The following is a 9,288-nucleotide window of genomic DNA, read 5'->3' on the forward strand; positions in this document are numbered from 1 at the left end:
AATTACGTTAATTAACTAATTAGACTCGACTTACGACACGACTATTTATTATTAATGTTTTAAGGGGGATTTTTAAACTAATATTAAACTAAGATTAAACTAAGAAAGTAAATAAACAAGCAAACGAAAGACAAGAAATTAAACACAAGATCGAAACCAATCAGAGAAGGAATCTACCTAGGTAAGAATCCCATGCATCAATAATCATCAAGCAATGGACAAATAACATGATTATGGAAACTGATTTCTAAACGTGTTCATCTAACAAACCCTAAGGACCTTTGACTGAATCAAATGAGATCCCAAAGAACAATTATTAAATTATTAAGCAATCAGTTGAATTGATTTCCGCAAAGTTATCAAATAGGGTTAATTAATAGTATCTAAAGCAAGCAATCTTACGAAACACAAAACTCTAGATAACTTGATAAACTAACATGACATCATGAACAAGGATCAACACACTAAGCAAGAATATTGTCACAATCTATCCTAGCATGCAATTGACCAAGACACAAGAACAACTCCTCACTCACAGCTATTGGAATTTAGCAAAACATTTAAAACCCTAACCAACTATCAACAAGCTTCTATGATCTAATAGGCCTATTCAACCATAATAATCAAAACACCAAGTAAAGATTAAACATGAACCCTGAATCTAAGAACACAATCAATAGATAAAATATCTATGTGAAGCAATAGTTAACAATCAATCAAGATAACAAATACTTATATGCATCATGAAAACAAAATCAAGTCTTTACTATTAAATAACGAAATCCATAATTAAACAATAGTCCAAAGCAAGAATCAAGTCTCAAACATGTTCATCAAACCTAGGTAGACATGAAGTCTAGCCTAGAATCATTATTAAAAACAATCCTAAACAAGTCTTAAAAACAAAGAGGAAAGACATCAAGAATAATGAACAAGGAACGAAATTTAGAGCGATAAAACCCTTTGCGATTGATCCTCGAACACCCGGATGAAAGCTCTCTCAATCCTCCTTGGTTCCTAGCTTCAAATCACCTTCAAACCCTTGGTTTTTGACTCAAAATCGGCTGCCAAAAGTTGTTTTTTTCGGATTGGTTATAAAGATGTATATATAGAACGCATAATGGGCTTGGACTTGCAAAAACGAGTGACCAGAAAGGCCTAGGCGCCCGCGACGGCAAACTGCCTTTTGCCTAGGCGTGGCGCGGCGCCCCTTGGGGTGAATTTTCGTTTTTTGCACTTATTTCTTGTTTATTCATGTTAGGCCCCTTTCTTGAACTCCAAGTAACGATGAGAAACTTCTAGAACTTCTTTTCCTTGACTCCAAAGCCACCATCTACATGAAAACAAATCTAAACTCTAAGTGAACTAATCATGTTGTCATTGACGAGTAAAACGAACATAAACTTCGCATGAAATGATAGAAAGAATTAAGTTTAACATGCAAGACATCAAAAGAGTTAAAACACGATAAATATATAAAACTTGACTCAAAACCTTAAATAATAAAAGATAAAACGAAACTCGAACTAAAACGAACTCAAAACATTAAATAAACAAAACTTTACACGGGATTCAAGATGTATAAATAGACGTATATCAACCGGCGTTTGTCTCCTTCGTCTACCAGGTCGAAACACTGGCGGTACATGATATTGGACGTTGCCCCTGTGTCGATAAAGAAACGCGGCGTAATTACTAAAGGTGCCCTTTTGTTCACCCCTCCTCTGACTCTTGGAAAGATAACTTGTTCTTCCTTCCATGGCGCCCATTCTGTCCTCCTTTTCTTGTTCTGAACATTGCTCGAGATCATGTTAGCGTGTAGGTATTTGATCTTCTTTTCTGGTCTTCCGCCATCTTTTGGAGGTGGGCGTCTGTACTTCCCTCGTATGTTTCTCACAAGGTGATCCAGTTTGCCATTTTTTGACACATTCTTCGATCACGTCCTTCAAGTTGATACACTGATTTGTCTTGTGGCCATGTTGCTCATGAAAGTCGCAATAACTTTTCATGTTTGTGCCCGGCCCCTGTTTAACTGGTGTCAGCTTCTTCAGTTGGATCCCTTTGTTGTACATTATATGGGCTGGGCTTCTTGTCAGCGGGGTCCATCTAGATCCGTTCGTTTGGGCGTACTTGATTGAATTTTTTGTCTTGCTTTGTATGGATCGAATGTGGACTCTCTTTCGCTGTTCAACCTTGACCATACGGAGGATATTCTTTTGCCGTGGCTGGCCCTATTAATGTCGTTCATGGCAACGTTATTCGCCAGTTCTTTTCCCAAACTTTTTTCCATTCGCGCGTATCTCTTGGCCACGGTCATAACATCGTCCCATCTCTGCGGCATGCCATCTCTACCCGTAAGGTTCCGTATGAGGTCGTCGCATTTTACGTTTTGGCGAAAGGCTGCCCGCAGAAGTTCTTCGCTTACGCCACCGATGTTCAGGCCTTCTTGGTTGAATCTAGGGATGAAGTCTTCAAGCATTTCATTATCTTTTCTGATGACGTTTAGAATATCTGCTGGGTCACTGATATGTCGCCGTTGCTGGCTAAACTGTTGAGTGAACTTTTTCGCTAGGTCTTCCCAGCTTGTGATTTGATTATCCGGTAATCTTTCGAACCATTCTCTAACGGCTCCTACTAGGGTTAGCGTGAAGATATGGCACCATAACGGCATGGTCCATCCTGATACTAACCCCGCCGCTGTGAAGGTTTGTAAGTGATCATCTGGATCTGAGATACCATCATATTGACCCACCGTTGGCGGGATTTTGGGATTTTCTGGTAGTTCAGCTTCGGCTATTCTTGCCACGAACATTGATTTTCCCGCCGATGTTGTTGGCCGGTATGGTTTGGAAAAATCTACCGCCGCTTCTGGGTGGTACTTTACTAATTTTCTGGCCTCTGGTCCTTTCTAGCTCTCTTCATAGTCAGGGTCGTCTAGGCGTGTGTCTGCCTTTTGGTTCGACCTCTGAGATTTCTCTCCTGCTTTGCTGTTCTGCTTAGCAGGAGACGTTTTAGTGAATGGTGTTTTCGCCCGAGCCGGTGTTGAGTTTTCTTCAGATTCTTCTTCCTCGTTGCTACTAGAATCTGTATCAAACAGTGATCTAGGTTTTACAACGGACTTCGTTTTTTCTTGTACTTTGTCTCTCAACTTTTGTTGCTCAGCCTCGAGCCATGCCATGATGTCTGGCGGCATAGCTGTTTTTGAACGCGCTTTTGTTTGCTTTTTATCTGTCATAGTAGGGTGAACGGTGGAGGCGTTAAGGAGACCTCCGTCCGTATTTTCTACGTCCAGGTTTTCGATGTTTCCTTCGAGGTTGGTTTTTTGACCAACCTCCTTCGGTGTAGTCTTGCCACTCATCTGAGCCAAGAACGGAGTGAGTTACTGTTCTAGCTATATGCACGGATGACGCCAATGAAGAAACACAAATCCACCCCTCAAGGTCTAACACGTTAGTCCGAGGGTAATGGTTAATTATTCTACACGATGGGTTATAAAACCTTCTTGGCGCAGACAAGTGTATCCTGCAAAATAGAACACCGTGAGCTCGTTACGAGGAATGGGGGGGGGGGATTCTCTCGTAACCACCCTCCAGCGTGAGAATCAGTATTTGATAATACGAGAGGGTATAATTTGATAGTGAGAGTGAGTATATCATTTACCATTCGGAGGTTTACTGGTACTTATAGCCGGAGGAGAGAGAGTGTGACCAACCACGTTGTCAGGTTCTCCACCAATAATATTCCCCACTCGTGCGGTCGTGGTGGTTGGTGGAAGTTGGTGGACATTATGGCCTTTTAACAAGGATTTGATTGTACTGTTTGTACCATCCTTTATGTGTTGTCAAATCCTCATTGGTTTGGTGTTTATCCCTACGTGGGTTACCATCTTTTTGTCCCATGCTGGTAGGACCTTTGCATTACCATTCCTGAGGTGTCAGGAAAAGCTATATTGGACTCCATTCTTCGCGCCATGCACTACGCCTTGCGTTAGTGGCTTCCTGGCGCCTAGTGTTCCGCCCGGCGTATGCAATTAGTGTCATACTTAGCCAAATGATGGGTTTCATACCCTACCTCTACAAACATATATAAATATTTTTTATCATCAAAATAATGTACTCAGTGATTACTGATTAATGAAAAAAAAAGATGTTATATATGATGAGTTGTAAATTGTAATATTAATAAACCACATCGTTATTTGTGAAGATCATATTTGTTTAATTTGTTACCCAAATAATATATATTTTGTAATTTTTTATTTTAACTGAAAGAGTCAATTACGCAACCAAGTTGAATATTACCGTCAAAAACAATTTCAAAGCCTACTTTCAGACTTGAACCTTAGGGATTGATCTTCTAATCTACACAATTTTTTATTTATAAATGTTCTAAGGGTAACACAAATCAAATTCCAACTATGCTAATATCAGTGTTTCTTAAACACCAATGGGCCCCTAAAAATAGACGGTCTTCTAAAACATCTCACATCTTATCTCTTTGTTTATCTACATAAACTTTTATATTGTACTTCTTTATTATTTTCTTGTTATTACCTTTTCTTTTTCTTTTTTAATTCACAAAATTATATATACAGAAAATAAATTGTCAATCTCTATACTTAGAGAATCACTATAGAGATCATGGCGTGATGATAATTTTACTAATTTATTTAAAATTTAATGACATTGTAGATGTAGAGAACCTGAATGCTCCAACAAATAAAAGTCAGATTTTCAGTTAAAAGAAGAAAGTCGTCGTTTCAGACCTTTTGCTAGCCAATGGAAGTAACGATTCAACTAATTGTAGTGTAAATGATTGCTTTTACTCTTTTTTTTTAAACGGCTTAAATTACACATCTTTTTTGGTTATCTACGATTTGACCCTTCAATATAGGAAAAAGATCATTTTCTTTTTTTGAACGCAAAAGACCTTTTGATAAATGATTGCTTTTACTTGATGAATTGAGTGTATATATTCTTTTGAATAAGATTGATCTTTACTCAATAATATTTAACAATTTAACTACTAAATAAATTAAATGAAACTCTTTCATTACTCCTTTGACCGCTTCTATGTATGCAAATACTATATAATCAATCTATACACTAATACACGTCTATACATACCTCTCATTTCTCTTCTCCTTTGACTAAGGAGCATTCTCTCCACCACTTTGAGCCATATCTAATGATTCAAATGTAGGCAAAAGGTATGTACACTTACCCAAATCATTAAATTTGTTTTATTTTTATTATTATTAATTAATTAGGATTAAACATATTAAGTTGATATGTTGATCATTATTTTAATTTAATTTATATGGATTGGTGTTTTAAACTGCCCTTGTGGTATGTAATAGGTGTTTTGTAGTTGGTTTCTAAATCCTTCTGCCGTCACCATTTTGGTGGGGTGGTCAAATGATTTTTCTAAAAAAATAGATTCTAGGAGAATCCAAGTCTGAATTCTCGTTATGAGCGCGCTTAAATATATGGGCACACTATGGTAAGTGGGTAAGGAGGTTTCGAACTTGAGTAATGAGACAATTTGAGAGAAACATCATTATCACTATGAGAGACGTCTTACGATAAAAAAAAATCCTTGCTAGATCTTGTTTTGTTGTTGGTTTACAAAATCCCCTCTGTTCAGAATTTCTTTTTAAAAGAAAAGTACCTGGCATAACATGTTATTAATAATGGTGGACATGTTAGCATTTATTATTTCCATGTTTTCCTCGTACAATAATTATCATCCAACACACACAGATATTAATAACCCAAATATTAGTAAAGTCAAACAATGCAAATTTATGGTTTGATCGAATAAGTTGTGTTTTGTTCAGTTTTTTTTTAATAAATATGTCACTATATAAAGTGGTTTGATACATAACAATTCTAACAAAGACTCGTAACGTACGCATTCTTTTATTTAAATATAATACATAAAACGGTTATGTAACTGGTAACAGCTTACCCTACTCTTTTCTTACACCATATATCACCCAAACACTAACTACAAGTGTATTACACGGTTTCTACAGCTATCCGCTAAATGGTATGGCTAAGATGAAGTCATCACTTACAACTATAATTTTCGTCATCGCTTTGATCATGCAAGTATCTATATCAAACGGTGACGCACGATCCGCAATGATCAAAATGCATTGTGATGACGCCTTAGAGGCAGACCCGACGATTTTCGTCCAGAATTTTGTCAGTACAATAAATACAATCGGGAACCAAATTCGAACTTCACATAATGTACAACAGTTATGGGTACTGGTCCGAATATAATCTGTGCTCTAGCCCAGTGCTATGGTGATCTCTCTTCACAAGATTGCATCTCATGCTACGCCCGAATGCGTACAGCTCTTCCTGGTTGCTACCCCCGAAACAGGGGGTGGACTTATCTTGACGGGTGCTTTATGCGAATACAAAATTATAGCTTCTTCGAGGAGTATACAAACCCAAAAGATAATTTGGTTTGTGGGAATACAACAAAAAAGGATGCATTGTTTCAAGAGTCAACAAGTCGAGCGACGATCAACGCTGTATCGAATGCATTAAGAAACAATGACTATTTTGCTAGGGAAGATATGTTGGTGTCAGGTACTAATGATTCGGTTTACGTGTTGGCGGAATGTTGGAAGACTTTGAGCCCGAGTTCTTGTAGGGCGTGTTTGGAGAATGCATCTATGTCATTAACGAAATGTTCACCATGGTCTGAGGGTCGTGTGTTGAATATGGGGTGTTTCATGAGGTATTCGGATACCAATTTTCTCAATCCTGTACCGGTATCTAGCAATAAAGGTAATCATAACCAATGCTTTAAAAATCGGTATTTTACTTGTACCTGATTGGGCTAAAAAATGGTACAACCGGTTGAATCTTTACATTAGAATTTCCTATAAATTCGACTTCAACTCAAAAAGTAACTCAAAAGTAAATGATTATATAACAAAAAAAAATCCAAAAGTTAATATATATTTTAAAAAAATAATACAAAAGCACTTAATTTAAAAAAAATAGTCATAAAGTTTACACATTTGAATGTTAATTGTTGTGTTAAAAGAAATTTTGGAAAAATATGAGCCGCAAATATCAAAAATTTCTCGTACTTTAAACCGGTTTGCAGGTAAAAACCGGTATTTTAGAAAAAACCGCTGGTACGATATTCTAGCAAACCGGCCAAAAATACCGGACTCAAAATACCGGCGTGCTGTGGGAAATCCGGTTTAACCGGTCAACCGGTCGGTTTGAACCGGTTTTTAAAACACTTATCATCATTATACTATACCAAACTGTTTGAGATCCAAATAATTTGACTCTCGGTTAGGTTTTAATGGTTAGCCAGTTGTGTTCGCTTTAGAACTTGAAACCAACCGTGTAAACCCGTTTAACCTATATATTTATATGGTGGAGTTAGATTTAAGGGTCTGTTTGTTATGGGGTAATGGAATGGACGACGGAATGGAATGGACGTGGTATGGAATGGACAAAGGAATGGAATGGATTATTACCATTCCAATGAAATGTTTGGTTACCACATGGGAATGAAATAAATCATTACTTTGTATTGTTGGTAGGTAAGAAAAAAATAAAATTAAAATGGTAGTGAGTGGTGGTGGTGGGAGCGGTGGCGGTAACGGTGGAGGTGGTGGCGGCGGTAACAGTGGAGGTGGTGGTGGGCAACGATGACGGTGACGGTGGGCGGCGTGTGTGATGGTGGGCGATGATTGATGGATGCGGCGGGAGGCTGGAGGTGGTGGGTGGCTGGCACTGATGGCGATGGTTTGTGGAGGTGGGTGGTGGCGGCGGTGGACTCCGATGGTGGTAGTAGTGACAGCGGTGTCGGTGGGCGGTATGTGTGATGGTGGGGCGATGGTTGATATATGCGGCAGGTGGCTGGCGGTGCTGGGTGGCTGGCACCGATGGTGATGGTTGGTGGAGGTGGGTGGTGGCGGCGGTGGACGGCGATGGTGGCATGGTGGTGGTGGGTGTTGATGTTGGGTAGTGGTGGTGTTGGGAGGGTGGTGAAGGTGATGTAGGGTGAATGAGGGAATAGAATGAAAAAAAACATGGGGTATGGATGGAATGAAATTGAGGTATTTTAGAGGGAATGGAATGGACTATGTAATGGGTCATTCCATTCCTTTGGTCAACCAAACACACTATATTCCATTCCATCATAATGGGTCATTCCATTCCGTTCCCCATTCCTGCATACCAAACGCTACCTAAAAGTCAACTTTTTTACACATTTTACGCAAAATTAAAAAGTTGCTTGACCGTCAAACAAGTGAAAAACCAGCTGACTCATTCAAGTGCTCGGTTTGGTTTGTCGCTCCTCGAGACTGTAGTTAGCAGTTCAGCCTAGAATTTCACTAAACTCCAAACAACCTCGGATTAAGATGATAACAAATAGCATAAATAACAGAAACACATGATATTAAAGATTCTTAACGATAGTGATATTGGTATTGGCAGGAAGGATAATAAAAATTGCGCTTTCAGTTATTAGTACTGCGGCGGTTACTACAGTTGGTCTGATCATTATTTTGTATATAAGGAAACGTAGATATATGCAACACAAGAGAAGAGGTATAATAAACATCTGGACAAAATAACATGTTCAACAGAATCTATGAAACAAACTACTGACTGCTTATTATTTATAGGTCCTTATGATGCCAAAAAAGTAGCAAAGATTCGTAATGAAAGTGGCTTGTACTTCAAATACCCCACTGTTGTAAAAGCTACAGAACACTGGGATGACTCTAATAAGATTGGAGAAGGAGGATTCGGGACCGTGTACAAGGTTTGACAGATTTTGAGCCTCAAATACGCTTACATAAAAACTAGTCTTGTAAACGAACACGAACAAGGGTATGTTCGTGTTCGTTTATTTAACTTTAAACGAACATGAACACGAACACGAACACTTAATCAAAAAAAACATCTCTGTTCATGTCCGTTCACTTAAAAAATCTAAACAAAGAGTTCATGATCATAGATGAACAAACACAAACACACATAATTGAACACACAGTTAAATGAACACAAATGAACGTTCACGAAGGAAACATGTGTTTATGTTCGTTCGTTTAATTAATGAACACAAATTTTATATGCATGTTCGTTTGTTTATTAAATGAACAAACATAAACGAATTCCCACCGAACAATTCACAAATAGTTCACTAAGCGTTAGGTTCGTTTACATGCCTAATAAAAACTATATTATTTTGCTTAATAATCTATTTTTTATCACTGAACATGTTATGCTTCAGAAT

This window comes from Bidens hawaiensis, unplaced genomic scaffold (assembly GCF_021521415.1).
Source record: "Bidens hawaiensis isolate Kalapana, Puna unplaced genomic scaffold, B.hawaiensis_p1.1 tig00009224_1, whole genome shotgun sequence".
In the NCBI taxonomy this organism is placed as follows: domain Eukaryota; kingdom Viridiplantae; phylum Streptophyta; class Magnoliopsida; order Asterales; family Asteraceae; genus Bidens; species Bidens hawaiensis.